The sequence below is a fragment of the Sander lucioperca genome, chromosome 12, assembly GCF_008315115.2.
Source record: "Sander lucioperca isolate FBNREF2018 chromosome 12, SLUC_FBN_1.2, whole genome shotgun sequence".
In the NCBI taxonomy this organism is placed as follows: domain Eukaryota; kingdom Metazoa; phylum Chordata; class Actinopteri; order Perciformes; family Percidae; genus Sander; species Sander lucioperca.
Window position 1 is genome coordinate 2,150,968 of NC_050184.1, and position 19,614 is coordinate 2,170,581.

The 19,614-nt window shown below is 39.3% G+C and overlaps 1 pseudogene; it reads left to right on the forward strand.

Moving 5' to 3' along the window:
* LOC116050886 overlaps window positions 1–19,614 on the forward strand; it is a 101,586-nt pseudogene that overhangs the window by 73,595 nt on the left and 8,377 nt on the right.

Genomic DNA, 19,614 nt, shown 5'->3' on the forward strand with positions numbered 1-19,614 from the left:
GCATTTTCTCCATTCAAACAGAACATTTTACTATAGTAAAACATGGTAAACTATAATTCACTCACACCTCCCATTAGTTATTCTAACCCTTGTATCATTATCTCTGCATGTTTCCCCCTTGGGTCTACCAAAGGAGCCCTCAGCAGATGTCAAGCTGGCGACCGTAGCAGGAAAGAAGGGCAAGAAGGCCGAGGAGGAGGAGCAGCCTGCAGCAGCAGAGGAAGAGGAGGAGTATGTGGTGGAGAAGGTTTTGGACCGCAGAGTGGTGAAGGGAAGAGTAGAGTTTCTGCTGAAATGGAAGGGGTTCTCAGAGTAAGTATGAGTCTATAATATTAATACTTGGTGTTCTTGGTCCTGAGAGTGAGAATTGATTGCCTAAAAACAAAGCCTGATGAGATTTTCTTCTGTCTGCACTCACCTTTCCAGGGAGGATAACACATGGGAGCTGCAAGACAACCTGGACTGTCCCGACCTTATCGCCAAGTACATGCAGAAAAACAAGAAGGAGGAGAAAAAGGAGGGCAAGAGGAAAGTTGTCAGTGATGCCTCGGGAGACTCAGAGGAGCGAAGGAGCAAGTGGAAGAAGGAGGAGGTGAGTGAAGGAAAGAACCTACTCCAGACTGAAGAGTCCCAGAAATCTAATCTCAATATTAATGAATGCACACAGAGGGTTTCACAAATGTCTTTTAGGATTCATAGAAATGACTCTCCACATTGCAATATGCACATGCATATACATGCAATGGATCACCAAAGTTCAGTTTGGATCACGGTTGAGTCACAGATCGGATCAAGTTTTCGGATCAGCACAAAAAAGGGAGGAATTTAATGATATATTAAAAATGTAATAACATAATAATAACTTATTTCACCAGTAAATTGCTGTTAAACGACAAAAACGGATGAGAAAAGGGTATTTTACAATAACTTTGAATGCACCACGAGGTTTACCCGTTTCAAGTAAACACAACATTTAGTCCCGTCTGTGTTGTTTTTGTAACAACAGCAGTGACCATAGAGCTAGTTTGTGTCTTTTAGCTCATAGCTTTAGCTCCAGACTGTTGGACGTCTCGATGTTGGAATCCTCTACAGTGAAATACAGTCACACTTTTACACTGTTTAGCTGTCAGCATTTAAACCGTGTTTAATCCAGCTACTATCTGGTGATATTACCTGCTGCCAAGTTTACCGCTAGTGTTCAGGGATGCAAACGGCGCGCTTTTCGGCGCCTCACGCTTTTTCACGTCAGTTTGGGTGACTTGTGTGAATCGTGCAGATCCAAAGAGTTTTTTTTTAAGGGAGAGAGGGTCTGATTATAATTTCTCCAACACTAATTCTGGATTGCCTCCACTAAACAAGTAAATAGGAAATAAGCAATCAGAACATTGTGTGCCAAAACAGCAGTATGCACGCATGCGTGAACCACTAGTGTTTCTTCTTGGTGCGGAGCATTTACTGTCTTGACAGTTGTCGACACTTTTTGACTGGCGAGATGGCAGCAACCGGAAACACCAACAGCTAAAGTAGGTCGTTCAAAACATTTATTTTTAGTAAACTCTGTGTACGTAAACAATTTGTCAATGCTTGAGTTCATGTGTAGAGCCCCTGGTGATACTTCGAGCAAAGTTTCATGTTGTGTCGAGCCTTCTTAGTGTTTTAAAAATAGTGATTTTGATGCAATCATAGTAGTACCCCTAGCACTCCCATTCAAAAGGCCATTTGACCGTAAACGAGAATACGGTAAATCTTAAGTGGCGCTTCCGTCCTAATTATGCTTTTAAATGAAAGTTTGTCGGGTACATTCACAAAAACACCCTAGGTTGCATTTTGGCGAGAGTTACATTTTAATGCTAGATTAGGGCTTGTGCTAGTTTGAGGCTAGCAGCTTGCTGACCTCAGAACATACCGGTACCACTCTGACTCAGAGAGCCTCTCTCTCTCTCAATAATGTGTCAGTAGTCCCGGCTTTTTCACTGATGCCACCAAGAAGCATTTAAACGTGAGTGAGTGAGTGACAAACTGCGTTATTTTGAAATGGTGCATGCCCATGGATTTACTATGGTTAACATCTAGAAATATTGCCTTTAACTTTGCTTGCTGTTGGTTAGCTAGCATTGCGTCAAGCATTACTTCTCATAACTTTTTTCTCCATATCCGTGTCCTCGATTTTCTCATAGTAACGTTTTGTTAACACGATCCCACTTTACCATATCTTGGCCATATTATGCTCATTTTCAGGTTCATAATTGTAATTTGAGATTGTATTAGAATAGGTTTACATGGTTTCATTTTCAAAAAACACCATATTTTTGTTGTACTGCACATTGCTGCAGCTCCTCTTTTCACCCTGTGTTCAAGCTTCTGTTTTAGCTACAGAGTGAGACCTCTCAACTTCTGTAACATCTTTATTGTCAGTCGCACATGCGCAGTAGCTAGGTAAGGATTACATGAGCTAGCTAGCTGTTTCTCCAACTTCGGCCTGTACAAGGCAGGATTAGCTGGGAGACTTCTTCTAAACAAGGGCGCACTTCCAACTTTGTGTGGCATACCTGCAGAACAGGGACATGTAAGTAGTTCTATACAATTTTATTTTGTAGATTAGGGTGAATTTGTGTGTGTTGTAGTAGTGTTATGCCATTGACAATGAGCTAGCGTGCTAACAGTTAGCCCCCAGTCTCGGCTAGTTACGTAGAAAGCCGTGCAGATTTTGAACGGAGGCTAAAGGCAGGACACATTCAGAAACCTGTATCTCACTCAAAACAGCATGGATGTTTTTTTTTTTTTTCAAAGTGTGTATGCGTGTGGAAGCACCAGAGACGCAAAATAACAACCCAAATCCCCAAGTGATTTTTTCCTAATATGGGCACTTTAAGCTATGAAAGGCGAGAAACTGGTGAGTGGGCTTAGCAAATCAACAGCCGGTTTTGCTATTTTTAAGGAGGTCCTTTTTTATCACGTAAATCGACGCAAATAGACTGCTGAAGATGATTTTTAAGTAGCGCAGGACACTGATGAACCCATAAACATTCTACATTTTATGGCAACCCAAAAGTGGGCGAGAAATATTGCAGCATATAAACAAGATGTTGTGGAAAGGGGCAGAGTGAACTATTTGTACTCCGTTATGATACAGTTTTGCTAAAATATTCAACTCTGTATTAATTTGCAGAATGAGGGAAATTGAGAAAAGTGAGGCACTTCTTGTGCAACAGATGGATAGAGGCTGTAAAAGCAGTTGGAATTGGTCTTGGCTGAAACTTGAAACTACAATCAAGGTCCATGCAGTCAAACATACATTCATACTGTCTGACCTTTTTAAGAAAATTGAAAAAAAGGGTTGTGCTAAATGCACTCTCTGTATGAAGGGAATTAACTACAGTAGCAGAGGGGTGCATGCCCTGTTTGCACACTGTCATACATCCATATGTGTGTATAACACATTTCACAGTTCAATAAGAGTTTATGTTTTGGAATAAAATATGAAATTGAATATTCCAAATTAGTATTGGTGTATTTTGATTTTCAGAATTTCATTTTACTCTATGTACCTATGGGGGGGCCGGGGATGACAGGGGTTGGTGGAAATGTAAGTGTCTGGATACTTGCCGCAGGGCGAGGGCTTCGATTACCTCTCTCTTTTTTGACCATACATGTGGTGTTAACTAGGGCTGCACGATATGAGGAAAAGCTGCGATGTGCGATAACATTGTTTAATATTGCGATGACGATATGACTTGCGATAAATATTCAAATGTGAATGTTAGCTATACTGTTCCCATGTCTTAGTGCTTTAATAGGTTCTTTGCGAACCTAAACAATAGCCTATTCCCACTGAATAAAGAAATCAAATAGATAATTTTTGACATGCTTTTATTGAACAAATTACACATAAATGAGGCATTATAACTATAAGAAATTAACGTTCGACAAAAATCTTTTAAACTGACCTTTGTTGATCTGAAATGAAGACCGATTCAGCAACTGCACGGCCTATTTCTCTCTTAAAATGTTTTCAGAAACACGTTTCGGTGAACTATTTTAGTACAATATGAGATCGTATTCTGAACGAGACGCCATGAGAGTCTGGCTGTGAATTTCCGGAGAAAAAAGAACCACGTGACGCGTTCGTCCAATCAGCTGCCGGTTTTCATTTTCTGTGAAATAATCAGACTGTTAATGGAAACAATACAGAGCAGCGCCGCCTGCTGCTATGGAGACGTATTACGCTTCGCGTCGTCTCAGTGTGTAAACTGTTTTCCCTTATTCATCGTGTCAGGCTGTCTGTTGCGATGTGTTCATCGCGCTAGTTCATATCGCGATGACGATGAAAATTCGATGTATCGTTCAGCCCTAGTGTTAACTAGCGTCACACGCAGCGTCACACGCAGCTGTGGCTTCAGAGCACAGTTGTGACGGTCAATTCAATGAGAGAAACTGATATGCTCAGGATCTTGAAAGCTGAGGCCGTCACAACTGCCAGTTCAAAACATAGACGCAAGAGTCTAAGCACAGCTAAAATACATATGGTGCCAGGAATGGACAGTTAGACTTTAAAGAAGCTGTTACATCTATTGTTGGTCTTGTTCTGTGTCCATACAACTGTCCAGCGTGGGTTTTGTCTGCAACTTTGTGCATGATACGCCAATGTTAATTCATTGAGTTACTGCAGTTGTAGGCCTTATATGCCTGCCATTTTATTAAATAATCAATTTTCATGAGCTTGAAATATTCTATATTATTATCAACTAAGGGTCTGAGCATTTATTCTGTTTTTGAGCATTTTTTCCAATTGTATTAAATTCCACTATTTAAATCTTTAAATGCCATTTGCTCAAAATGAGTTTTTTGTCATTTTTCAGTATAAACATCTCAGCCTATGTAGCACCTATGTACACCAAACTTTCCAGTTATACACTTAGTAGTATTCTGAAGATATTTACAGAGGGATTTGTTAATAAATCATTCCTGGCCTGATTTATGTGAAATTTTAAGCAAAAAAAACATGGCAAAAATCGTTTTTTTTAAGGCTATGGACAGTATATTTTGATTTCCTAGGTAATGAAAGGAGATATCCTGAAATCCCTCTGTAATTTTGTTTTCATCTTGTGTGTAAACAAAATGAAAAAAGAATTTTGCACCTGGCTTTATCATATGTTCAGATCTATCTACCGAAAATATATGCAAAATTGCGCATATTTAATGAGAAAATGCCTAATTTGCATAATTAAACATACACATTTCAAAAACTTGTAATACATTTTTTTTATATACTTGTGTAAGTAATCAACTGAGGTAGTTTCATGGAGATATCTATTTTAAAATTTTAGCCTATTCACCTGTAGTGTCTCGCCTTAAAGTGAACTCAGTTCTGCTGCTTTCAGTATTCATGCAAAATTGCGCATTTTTAATGAGAAAATGCCTAATTTGCATAATTAAACATACACATTTCAAAAACTTGTAATACATTTTTTTATTTACTTGTGTAAGTAATCAACTGAGGTAGTTTCATGGAGATATCTATTATTTTAAAATTTTAGCCTATTCACCTGTAGTGTCTCGCCTTAAAGTGAACTCAGTTCTGCTGCTTTCAGTATTCTACTAAAATACAACAAATCGTTTATTAAAACAAATACAAGGAAATCATTCACAACGTTCTTTCATTGAACATATTTAACATTGTATTGAATATAAATGGCACCACTAAAAAGAATGACAGTTACATGTTAGTCAATTTTTTACTAATGTTTTCTTTCAACTAACTAAAAAAAAATCAGTTTTGAGTCATTGCGATATGCCGCAGCCTTTCGTGATGACGATAAAAAAAATATGTATTGTGCAGCCCTAGCTACAACTGTTAATTTGTGCAAATGATTAGTAGCCTAACTCCTTGAATGGTATGATTATCACGGTTTCAGAGCAGTGGTCAGTAAATGTATATTTTTAAGCTGCTTATGCATTCAGGCGGTCCCTGATTGTCTGCCACGCTTTCTCTCGCTGTTTCATTACAGCGGCCGTGTTTCTTCTTTACAAATAATGTGTTTCACTTCATCAAACTTCCATAAGAAGCTGCTGCTCACTCTGTGTAAAGTATGCACAACACGTATTCTCCATTTTAGCATCAGTAAATCTGTGATCGACCTGTTCTGTTGACGAAAGCCATGAACGCGCATCTATCCAAATTACTTCAGCCTGATTCGACCTAGTCGCTCCTCCTCAGCCTGGCTCGACCTAGTCGCTCCTCCTCAGCCTGGCTCGACCTAGTAGCTCCTCCTCAGCTTGGCTCGACCTAGTCGCTCTTCCTCAGCCCGGCATGGCTCGACCTAGTCGCTCCTCCTCAGCCTTTTAAAGATAACTTTAATGAAGAAATGAGACTGGAAAAATAGTCCTTTATTCCATCAAAAGTCACAAAATGATAACCGAGCACTGAAAGGTTTTGCCACAACCTTAAAAACTGGCTTCTCTCCTGTATAACTAACAGTTACACAGTTACTTATTCCAAAGATAGTCTTTTCACTCAGAGAACCAAGGTTACAACATAACTAAGTGTTTTCTGGAAGTAGTTGAGACCAAATATTTTGTACTTGAATTTGTCATTGTACAGTTAGACAGAGAGAAATAAAACTTATTTTACTATTGTTTGACATTGATTACATTCTAAAGCACAAATAAATTGCCATCAAACACTCAACAGATGATTTTTGTGAAGACAGATGCTCTTTTCTCCTCTGCATTTTATTAATTGCAGCACTAAACACGGAAGTAGGCTAATCTAGTATCGATTTATGACCATTATAGGACGAAGGGAGAACATTTCTCTTGGTTTCATATCATTTAAAGTAAAGTTTGGTTTTGCTGTCTGCTTCCCGACACATTTTAACAGATAAAGAGTCTGCTCGAGACAGCGCCACAGTGAACTGCATATGCTGCAGACGTGTGTTTCTCATCTGAGAGAGAGGGGGAGAGAGAGAGAGAGAGAAAGAGAGTACTCTCTAATGTTCTAACGCTGGGTTTTACATGCAGCTTTATTCTTCCGCTCTTTAAAAGTAAACTCGGAGTCCGTCTTTGGAGATCAGGTGGGGGATCTTCTATGCTAATTTCAAGGCTGCTGCTCTGCACTTGTGTTGTGTATTGATATCGCAATACACATTTCATCTCGAGAGATCTCGTGGGGACAAGATCTCGTCACAACCCTACCCATCAGTCACTAACACACAACAGATGTCTTCATGTTTTTAACACAATGTTTCACATGTAGCCAATAGGGCTGTGTATTGGCAAGAATCTGGCGATACGATACATATCATGATACATGGGTCATGATTCAATATATTGCAATATATTTCGATACTGTGCGTAAGGCGATATATTGGGATAGTATAATTTTAGAAAAACTAATATTTAAAAAAAGACATGATGTGCATACAAGTCAAAGAAGTTTACTTTAAGTAAACAATTCAGTACATCGAAAATCAAACTGCCAGTTTGGGATTGTGGTTCACAGGTTTTTGGTGAGCAAACTTGTATATGCTAAAGTTGGCCTACTTTAGCATATACAAGTTTCAGAAATAGCTACATTGTTAGCTTCTAGCAAAAAGTCAGGCGAGGACACTAGTGGTGTGTCTCAGCATAGCCATCTAGCGGGTGGGGTTTAAACACAACATAAACGTGAACCACTGTCTTACATGAATATTTTTGCACATAAAAAAATAATAATTTTTTTTTTTACAGTTACAATTACAGTTTTGCTAAATAAAATATTGCGATACTCAACTGTATCGATTTTTTTCTTACACCCCTAGTAGCCAACACGTTAACATTTGTTAGCAAACAACAAATGTTGATTTCATGTCATTCTGAACCATTTGGTAACTTGCCAACAAACCATTTCTGTACGCCTGGGGGGGTTTACCTAACACTATTTAACATGCTACTATCATGATACCTAGGCTATATCCACACTACTACGTCTTGGTTGAAATGAATTTCTTTTGCTATGTTTACACTTTATGTCCACACTACAAAGCCCGATGGCTTCCATAGTAACATGCAACCAGAGGTGTCAAAAGTATTTACATTCATTACTCAGAAGTATAGATACTTGGGTTTAAAAAGACTCTGTAGAAGTTGAAGTATCAACTCAAGCTTTTTACTCAAGTAAAAGTGTAAAAGTACTGGTTTCAAAATTACTTAAAGTATAAATGTAAAAGTAATGTAAGGGGGAAAAAAATGCCATTAAGGACAAAAGCTAGGCTGCGCCACAGGGCCCTATAGTGCACTACCCTACCTCCACAAAAAAATGTTTCTAAATGCCATAATGACTATAACACTATATTAAAATGTTAATGTAGAAAAATTTGGGATGCACATGTTTCAGCCGCATTTATGCCCATTGAAAATGAACGTGTTTTAGTACAATGCAAATTCATTAAAGAACCATATGTGTAATACTGAGCATTTACTTGTGTTTCATGGAGTGGATGATATGACTAGTTGCCTATAAGTATTGTAATGGTGCAAACAGTAAAACTTCAGAGGCATGTTATCAATAGCCTTTATTGGAATGTAAATGTACATCCAAGCTTACCTGCAGGAATCTGTGAGGGCAACGGATGTAAGATAACCAAACTGGACAAGAAAATTGCCGGTGCTTGTTTGGGACATTTCGCTCGAGTTCTCATTGAGTCTCTGCCACGGACATCTTCGTACTAGGCTACATACGTCTGCTATTTCCTTGCTGGAGTGTGACGAGATTTGTGTCATGTGCAGGTGCAATGGATCATGTACAAACCAATAGGGTGTCGGAATGGTATATGTTTATACTTCTCATCCAACCACAATCAAATTAATTCTATCCAGATGGCGCGATTTCTCTGGATAGGTTTTTGGTTTTTTTTGGTGTTTTTTTGAACGATGACAAGCCAGAACGAAAACAAGCCGAACTGAAATAGGAGTAACGAGGCTATTTTTAAAATGTAAGGAGGAGAAAGTAGAGATAATTGCGTGAAAATGTAAGTAGTAGAAGTAAAAAGTCTGCTGTAAAATAATTATTCCAGTAAAGTATAGACACCCAAAATTTCTACTTTACTTGACACCTCTGTCTGCAACCAGAACAACTTTACCTTTATTTTGACATCAAACTAATGTATGTATTTCAAAAGGTTTGAATGGGATTTAAAGAATGAAAAATACCCAGAATGTATAAAAAATGTGTGTTATTTTAAAGTTGGCATGGAGTTTGTAACTGAAAGTAAAACTGAAGAGTGTGCAAATGATTTAGTGTTCAACATTGTCCTCATTCACTTGAATGGGGAGACTTGCCTGAATAAATTAGAATATTTCGGGAACTTATACAAGTTATGAAGAGTACATTTGCTTCCATAATAACATGTCTGCAACCGGCACACATTTTCCTTCATTTTGTCATAAATTATTGTATGAAGAGTGAAATTTATGTGAGTAAGAGCAAGTCCAGAGTTTAAAGAAGGTTGATCACTAACTCTCTCTCTCTCTCTGTTTGTCTGTTGCTATAGAAACGGAGAGGAGGAGAGGGACCCAAACGTCACCACTGTCAGTACTGTGAGAAATCCTTCACATCATCTGGATATTTAAAGATTCATCAGAGAGTTCACACTGGACAGAATCTACACAGCTGTGATCAATGTGGGGCAGCTATCACACAACAGAGTAACCTAAAAAGACATCAACGCATTCACACTGGAGAGAAGCCGTACAGCTGCGATCAATGTGGGGCAGCTTTCACACGACAGAGTACCCTAAAAAGACATCAACGCATTCACACTGGAGAGAAGCCGTACAGCTGCGATCAATGTGGGGCAGCTTTCACACAACAGAGTACCCTAAAAAGACATCAACGCATTCACACTGGAGAGAAGCCGTACAGTTGTGATCAATGTGGGGCAGCTTTCACTCTACAAGGTACTCTAAAAAACCATCAACGCATTCACACTGGAGAGAAGCCGTATAGCTGTGATCAATGTGGGGCAGCTTTCACACAACAGAGTACCCTAAAAACACATCAACGTATTCACACTGTAGAAAAGCCATACAGTTGCGATCAATGTGGGGCAGCTTTCACACGACAGAGTACCCTAAAAACACATCAACGCATTCACACTGGGGAAAAGCCGTACAGCTGCGATCAATGTGGGGCAGCTTTCACACTACAGAGTACCCTAAAAACACATCAACGCATTCACACTGGAGAAAAGCCGTACAGCTGCGATCAATGTGGGAAAACATTTTCTCAGAGTAGTAGCCTAGAAAACCACCGACATGTTCACACTGGAGAGAAGCCGTACTTGTGTGAACAATGTGGGGAAACATTTTCTGAGCGCGGCCGACTTAAAAGACATCAACGCGTTCACACTGGAGATAAACCCTACAGCTGTGATTTTTGTGGTAAAACCTTTTCTAGGACTGGTAGCCTAGAAAGCCACCGACGTGTTCACACTGGAGAGAAGCCATACTGGTGTGAACAATGTGGGAAAACATTTTCTGAGAGTGGTAACCTTAAAAAACACCAGCTAATTCACACTTCCTCGTTGTGAACATGTTTCAGAGCCAAGCTCTTTCCTCCTGCCTCCTCCTCATGCCCTGATAGCTGTGTTGTTATATTCTCATCTTCTCTTCACATTGAAGGCTGGCCAGCAGTAACTTTATCTTCTGAACAGCATGTATGTTATCCTGGCTACGACTACACATTATGCTCCCCCTATTTGAAGGAATAGCCCTATTAGTGGGTCAGATGACGTTTCTCCTGTACTGAGAATGATTTATTACAGATTTGTTCCCATAATTGTTTTAGTCTGACTCATACATAGTCTCTAGTTATAAGTTGTCCCAGGCACTGAAAGCATGAGGAACCTATAGTTTATGAAATGATTATTTTCCTGGCATGCTTTAGCATTTTTGAGGGGCTTGGGATTCTGAAAATCTCATGGCATATTTTCTTCATATACCCCGTGGCTCTAGCTGGTATAATGTTATGTTGTTTTATCTGTTTTCAATTAATAAGTAAAGGAACATATGAAAACTGAAGATTACAGAAAAAATTGCAGTGTGAATGTTGGGTGCACATTCATAATTTTATGTTGAGACACTAGTTTGATTGTTTGGTTTAGTGATTAAGTTCTTATTTTTAAAGATTCCTCCTTTTGTTATATTTGTTTCTTTGTTTTAACCAGCATCCACTTGCTCTTTCTTTCCTTTGTAGTTTGTGCACCTGTGAATCTGTCAATTATGCTTTACATTTTTATGTTAATAAATAACTTTAGTCTACGAACAACATCTGGTTTTATGTTGCTTCCCTTTACTTTGCTGTTTTTCTATGTTTTTCCATTCAACAGATGACCTGACAGAGACGTGTCACTATTGTGGGGAGGTGGAGCATGCGTCGGACTGTAATTGGGTAACAAAATCAATAACCGTAAAAAGCTGCAATTTTACAATATGAAATCAGATATATTCTGATACTGCAGTTTTGCTGTAACTGGTGATACTATAGTTCTTGAGAATTTTTGTGTAATGTTATTCTATTTTGATAAGGACTAAGATTTTAGTATTTTTTTAGCTCCTTATGAAATATATTAAGATTAGATCTGTAACACAAGAATGTAAATGTTAAACTTCTCACTGAAGACATTTTCTTTTTTTTCAGATTCAATGTGACCTTTGCTGCCGTTGGTTCCACCATTTGTGTGTCAAAAGCCCACCAACAGAGGGATCATTCATTTGTTCTGCATGTGTGAAGTGAACACAATTCTTCAAAGATGTACAAACATGTACATACGATTGTTTTTTTTATATTTACGGCCCGAGGACCGACATTGTCAGGCGGGAAGCTCTATTGTAATCACTTGTCGTTGATTATTATTATTATTATTATTATTATTATTATTATTATTAAGCACTTGCATTTTTGAAGGCCTCAACTGGCATTTGTATACTTGTTTTAGGTAATGGCCTTGATTATAATTTTCATAAAGCCTAGTCTTTTTTCTAAGATTTTGTATAATTTAACTTTTTTTACAAGTCAGTTAGCACTTGTTCTGTAAAGGCCAATTTACTTGCTGTATTTTTTAATACAGCTTTTGAACAGAATAAAAAACAAACCAAAAACACATGATGAGAGGACAGACCCTTTGCATGTTAGGGGAAAGGATACAGAAAATATCAGGTGAAAACAGCCTGATATTTTGTGTATCCCCTATGTAACTTTTGTTATAAAAAAGCAGACATCTCCATATTATCTGATGTTGTTTATTGTGACCTGGTAGACACATGACATAACACACATGAGGACAGGACAGACCCTTTGCATGTTAGGGGAGAGGATACATATTATTTCAGGTTAAAACAGCCCGATATTTTGTGTATCCCCTATGTAACTTTTGTTATAAAAAAGCAGACATCTCCATATTATCTGATGTTTATTGTGACCTGGTAGACACATGACATAACACACATGAGGACAGGACAGACCATGTGCATGTTAGGGGAGAGGATACATATTATTTGAGGTTAAAACAGCCTGAAATTGTGTCTATCCCCTCTGTAACTTATATGGTAGACAGGTGAACAAAGCGGCTAATTGAAAAGCCATATTAAACAAAATCAAATTAAAACAGAAATCACGTTAGAGGGGAGGGAGGGACAGGTTAGCAAAGACGAGGCATCCTTGTCAGACCACACCCGCAGAGAATGGACGCGTTAAACAATTCACACGTCACCTTAATGTAACAGACAAATAAACGTATAATAAATGAGACCCTTACTATGGAAAACCCTGTCGAGTCTTTCACGTCGCTATTTGTTCCATTTAAGAAGTGAATTTGAAGTGCAGCAGTTAAACAATGCGAAGAGCAGCAGTTACACTGTGCTCTGAGTGCACGCGCGCTAGAGCTTAGATCGGCCCAAAAAATCAAGCCCGACCCTGCCCGAGCACGTTGCGTCCGAGCCCGGCCCGGTCCGGCCCGACACATTAACTGTAATTATGAGCCCGAGCCCGATTTAAACCCGACAATTTTTTAATACGTGGGCCGTTATAACTGACGTTCTCAACTACAATTCAGAGTTGTTTGAACTACAGAAATCTGTTTAGAATAATACAACAAGGACGAAGCATGTAAACTGCGCTGTTTGTTTAGAATGGAACGGATCGCAAATGGATCTGAATGAAGAAACGTAAAAAAAAAAAAAAAAGAAACTGATGAACAACATATTGTTGTCATTGCCCACGACTTGTTTAAACTGCTTCCATACCTCCGACTTTCCTCCACACTTGCTCAAAGTTAATTCTCCTGTTTTTCTTTTTTTCTTTACATCTTCAAGCTCCCGGTGTGATGCGTGCGAGAGGAGACGCCACGCATGAAGTGCTGCATTTTGTAACTGCAGCCTAACTTTTGTAGGCTACACATTTGTTACTTTTATATAGCCTATATATATATATTTATAATATTTCTGATTATGGCATAGCTTTCTCCCCACCCAAATAGGATAATAAGGTAATGGATAAAAAAAAAAAAAGATTGCTTGATCAAGGGTCCGGCCCGACCCGAGGTCCGGTCTGGCTCGGGTCGGGCTCGGGCCGAGAATCTAAACTCTAACGCGCGCTCCCGCGGCCAGGGATACGAATCCTGCCGGGGGTAAGTACCTTGGCACGACACCGTCGCCAAACCCACCAGACTCCATGTAAATAATCAGTACTTTTATCATCGTAAAGCACACTGCAGTCAAAGTGCACAGAAACACAACAAAACTATCAAAAGCCGTCTTGGTTCATCTTTCCACTGTTCCAACAATCACCACTCTGGTTTGTTTGAAATAAACTCTTAATTCACCCATTTACATGTGGAAATATGCTGGCTCTATACACGCTAGAAGTACTGATTATTTACATTCTGGTGGGTTTGGTGATGGTGATTTCGGGGCTGTTTTCTAGATAAACAAAGGTTCTTATTTATTAGGTATTCCATTAGGACTGATGATGATGGTTACATAGTAGTGATGTTCGCCTTGGAACACAACAGCACAGTATTGTAACCAGTGATGTTTTGTGTGTGTGTGTGTGTGTGTGTGTGTGTGTGTGTGTCTGTCTGTATGTGGTCTTTGTATGTGTGTGTGTGTGTGTGTGTGTGTTAGTGTCTCTCTTTGTGTGTGGTTGTTTGTGTGTGTTCTTGTGTGTCTCTCTGTGTTTGTGTGTGTGTCTGTATTCATTTTATTTGTTTATTTACATAGGGACAGTGCATATTAATGGACATCAGTACAAGTACACAATTTAAATATGCTAGAGTTAGCACCATAACTAATCATCTATTGTCTATCTATTATCCTAGACAGATACATAAAAAGAAAAACATAAAAAAATAGTAACAAGCATGCAACACCCTCATAGTTTGAGAGGCAAGACAAACACTAACAACAACAGTCAAGACCAAATACAACAGAACACGTGATCGTTACACTTGGTGAAATGTGTGAGACAGTTAAAAGTGAGTGCAGCTTTGGTTTTCTAAAAGCCAGAATTTTAAATGAGTTTTAAAATTGATGTATGTGGGACGGCCCCTTATTGTGGGGGGCAGGCTATTCCAATATTTATTTGCGTGCTTGGGTCTGTGTGTGTGTGTCTATAACAAGAACAAATACAAGATACAAAAACATAATGACAATTCAAGTCATTTTACTTAGACGTAGTCATATTTTAAAACCTCCAGTTAGCTTGTAGCACTGACTTCATGTAGGGCCTTATGGAGTCACATAGCTTTTTTAGAGTCTCATTTTCACACTGGCCACCAAGCTAAACAACGTTTCTGGGGGAAACCCTGTAATCTCTAAGCTTTAGCTGACGTTAATTTCTGTCTGTTTCAGCTTTGCCTCCAGACAACAAAAAGGCAGATTGTTATTCAAGAGGAGCCGCAGGAGTGTAGCTCCAGTTTGGATCAGCAGGAGCCAGAGCCCCCCCCCCACACACACACACATTAAAGAGGATCAGGAGGAACTGTGAAGCAGTCAGGAGGGAGAGCAGCTTTAAGGGCTGGAGGAGGCTAATATCACCAAGTTCCCATTCACTCCTGTCCCTGTGAAGAGTGAAGATGATGAAGCGGAAGGTAGGAACAACGTTAACAGGGTTTTTAGGGGAAATAAAGGGGGGAACAATCTGCAGAAGTGAAGAGCATAAACGTTCAAGAGAACCTGGTTTATTTTATTTTAGGAGTAGGGTTCCCGTCACACTAGTATTGCATGTCCAGACCTTCCTCCATAGCGCTGCAGAGAAAGGTCTGGCTAGTCCACACAGCATTCCTGGATGGGAGAAAAACATGCTCTGGTTTATTGGCATTTATTTAAACTAATCACAATCGCTGAGTGCCGGACGGAGCCATGGTGGAGCTGCAAAATAGCCTCAGGAAGGAACTTGTTTTGGTGGAACATGTGTACATTCAAAAGAACATCTATGGAAAATACATCTCTGCCTGCTATCTGTGTGTGTGTGTGTGTGTGTGTGTGTGTGTGTGTGTGTGTGTGTGTTAGGGCTGTGACAATAACCGCATCACCGCAATACCGGCGGTGACGTGCCACTACCGCCATCACTGCATTTAAACATTTTTTACTTTTTGCTCGCGGAAGTTACAGGAGAACAGATATTGTGTGATATGAAATATAATGAAAGCAATAATCATTGTGTAGTTATCCTCATCGACTGTCTTCTATCCTACATTCAAGAGTTTATGGAGAGAGAAAAAAAAACGTAAGTTGCTCATCACTTCAGCTTTGCACATGAGGATGGACAGTCCATTGAGCTGAGGTGGACATGGACACATTAACGTTAACGCTGCAGTGTTTACCATTGCACATTAGCCTAGCAGCTAGCAGAGTTTCCTTCTGCTTATAGCTCAATCCTGAGTTTCAGCATGCATGCATGTTTTGTAGCCTAAACAGAGCAGCTTATATTGGTTATATTAGAGAGAGCAACAAGTTAGCAGACTGCCGAGTCGCCCTCTCTGCTCTCTGTCTGCTCAGCTGCTAAGACCGATGTGCTGGGAAGTGTGTCTGCCCTCGGCAAACTTTTTTTTTCTTTTTACTTTATTGACAATAGAGCTTTGTGAACTGTGTGTGGAATAGATCAACGGAGATGAGAGAAAGCAGAGTGGCCGTAAATGACAGAAAAACACAGTAAAGACTCACACATTGAACTGAGGGTTAAACCAGTGTTTTTCGGGGGTAACTCCATTCACTTTACCGGCGGTATTGACAACAGATAAAGCCACCATGTCTTGAGAAGCTCAAGCTTGTTTTATTGTTCATTTTTAACTCACTTTACATCATCTTTGCTATCTCTTTTTCCTCTCTCTTTTCCTCACAGCAGCACTCATACACTACTCTCCGTTACCGCTCGCTCTCCTTGCCACACGGGCACTGACGTCAATCACTTAAGGCACCCTGCCATTCTCGCTCTAACTTATGCTAGTCTCGTAAGGGGGTTGCGGTTAACCGCCATACCGCGGTGATATGTTGCTTTGTCACCGCGGTAAGAAAACCACTATACCGTCACAGCCCTACTGTAAACCATAAACTTAATTTAGCCGAGGAGGAGGTCAACTTTGAATGTTGTGTTTACAAACTGCAACAGACAAATCCAACTCATTCTGCCTTCATAGTGTTTGTGAGAGGCAGTCACATCCATGGAGCCAGTCCTTTCTTTGAATGGTTCAGCTCTTATCTGGTGGTGACCCCTCACCCTTCTTTCCAATCATAAACTGAAGGACTTTGAAGTCTCCTTATGGCCATCAGTCCAATTATTAAGCAGATCAGGTTTTAGCATGATAGCAGATAAGACCAATCCTCATTAAATCATTTCTTTATCATCAATGTCATCATAAAATGAGGTTTTTACTATGTCAGTTTCTTTCATTGAGTCACTGTAGGCCACTGACTCAGTTTGTCCCTGATGTATAATATTGTTTTTGTGTCAATATATGCCAGCTGTCCAGTTGGTACTCTGTATCTGTAGATATCCTGAGCTTAGGTATTAGAATCCCCGAGAAAAGTTTGATTGGTGCACCTTACATGTCATTATTTTGTCCAAAACTGAGCAGCCCCAATAAAGCTAAAGCAAATACGAGTAATATACAAGAGAATTAGGATGTTTTTAATGAAATATCGGTACCGGCACCGGTAAAAATGTGAACGGTACCCAACCCTAGCCACATGTAATATAAAGTTAAGTTAACTGTTGACACAATAAGGTAAATTGAGCTATTTAAATTAGCTGCATATATGGCTAAACGTAATTTGCTCTTACCAGTGTATCACCCTGTGTAACATTACTTCGTCCGCAGCAATCCTGCCACAATCGGTCCCAAAACATCCCAGTTAGATATAAAATGGCGTAACAGTTATTCCCTGAAAGAACCAACCAGGCCTGCCTTGTTGCACGATCAAAACATTTTTCAAAACTTGCCATTTTCAGCTCGCTAGCTCAAAGTTTGTTGTTGTTTCCAGAAACGAACAGAGTTTTGCAAGGCGAGGAACATCTGGTGATTTTCTGGTAAATTAACTGTCGTTGATTGAGGCTACTGTGAATGTAGCTTGTAGCTCCAGTTAATGACTTTTGTGGCTTACATTTTAGTAGTTTTAATGCAGGAGATACTTCACACTCTGAAGTCCCTTGCATTTTCTCCATTCAAACAGAACATTTTAATATAGTAAAACATGGTAAACTATAATTCACTCACACCTCCCATTAGTTCTTCTAACCCTTGTATCATTATCTCTGCATGTTTCCCCCTTGGGTCTACCAAAGGCGCCCTCAGCAGACGTCAAGCTGGCGACCGTAGCAGGAAAGAAGGGCAAGAAAGCCGAGGAGGAGGAGCAGCCTGCAGCACCTCCTGTAGCTGCAGAAGCAGCAGCGGAGGAGGAGGAAGAGGAAGAGGAAGAGGAGGAGTATGTGGTGGAGAAGGTTTTGGACCGCAGAGTGGTGAAGGGAAGAGTAGAGTTTCTGCTGAAATGGAAGGGGTTCTCAGAGTAAGTATGAGTCTATAATATTAATACTTGGAGTTCTTGGTCCTGATAGATATATATATATATATATATATATATATAAACACAGTTAATGAACCAATGCTTAAGTTGACTAAAAAGAGGAAATTGATCTTCATGCCTTAATTAAAAAAAAATAGGAAAAATCCAACCTATAAGGACACCAATTTTCTTTGTGAATGAATAATTTATCATAAATAAATACATGTTCTTCGTTAAAATATAGGGGGCACAAGTATACACACCCCTATGTTAAATTCCCATAAAGGCAGGCAGATTTTTATTTTGAAAGGCCAGTTATTTTATGGATACAGGACACTATGCATCCTGATAAAGTTCACGTGGCCTTTGGAATTAAAATAGCCCCACATCATCACATACCCTTCACCATACCTAGAGATCAGGCTTGTGTACAGTTCAGAATTGAATTGAAAATGACTCCTAAATTCGTATTCAATTCTTGAATTTGAATTGATGTCAAACAGGATCTAGAATTACAATTTGATTAATTTGAATTAAAGGAAGCAGAATTGCAATTCAATAAAAATTCAAAGAAATTCATATACATAATTTAAGGGAAGTGTTTTACAATGAAGCTTTACAATATATGTCAGTTATGATTGCATTACATATTCTATAAATGATTACAGATTACAGATTACATTAACAGGAAATGTTTTCCCCCAGCAATGAATGTTAAAAGCCCTAGTCACAGAACAAATAAATACGTTTGATTTATTGTAATTGTGTGGAACATGATGGAACATGACTCCATTTCCCAGAATGCTTTACTTTAACCAAGTATTTAAAATGGTTTCCAAACAATTTGAGGTGGACATTTGTTTGAAAGCTTCTTGATGGTCAACACTGGACTTTTTAAGTTTCAGAAGTCCCTTACAACTTCAGATTACAAACGTTTATAGATTTGACACCTGTAATAACAGCGACATGGAAAATAATAGCAGGCCTAAAAGGTCATCTCTACTAGTTCATTTTGAAGAACCAATTCCAACAAGAACACCTGGAAACCTCAGAGCCATATGCAAGCACTGCAGTGCTCCAGTCTGTGGCTCCATCAAGGCTACTTCAAATTTCAAAAGGCATCTACAAGGAAGTTAACAGACAGACAGTCTTTTATTTTGAAAACCATCTCTTGATGGTATTATGCTACTGATATTTGATATTATAAGTGTTGGGGTCACTACTCAAGAACGTGTAATACACATTATTCACTTTAAAAAAACAAAAACATAATGCATTACCTTACTCTTGGATTGCCTCTCAATAGCTACTTCAGCAGCTTCAGCACCTTCAGTTGCAGCTTCTGTGCTTGTGTGTGGCTCTGTGATTGTTGACAGAATTTCTGCTACCGCTCTGGTCTTGATGAACTCCTGGTGGTCATCAGCTATATATGTATCTTTAAACCATGGGTCGACCAAGGAGGCCATATCCAGCAGGTCAACCGTTTCTGGGTGTGAGTACTTCTCGTGTAAGTACTCTAGGATGACTCTTTTCATGTCCTTGGTCAGCTCTGTGTCATCATCAGCTGCAGCAAGAACA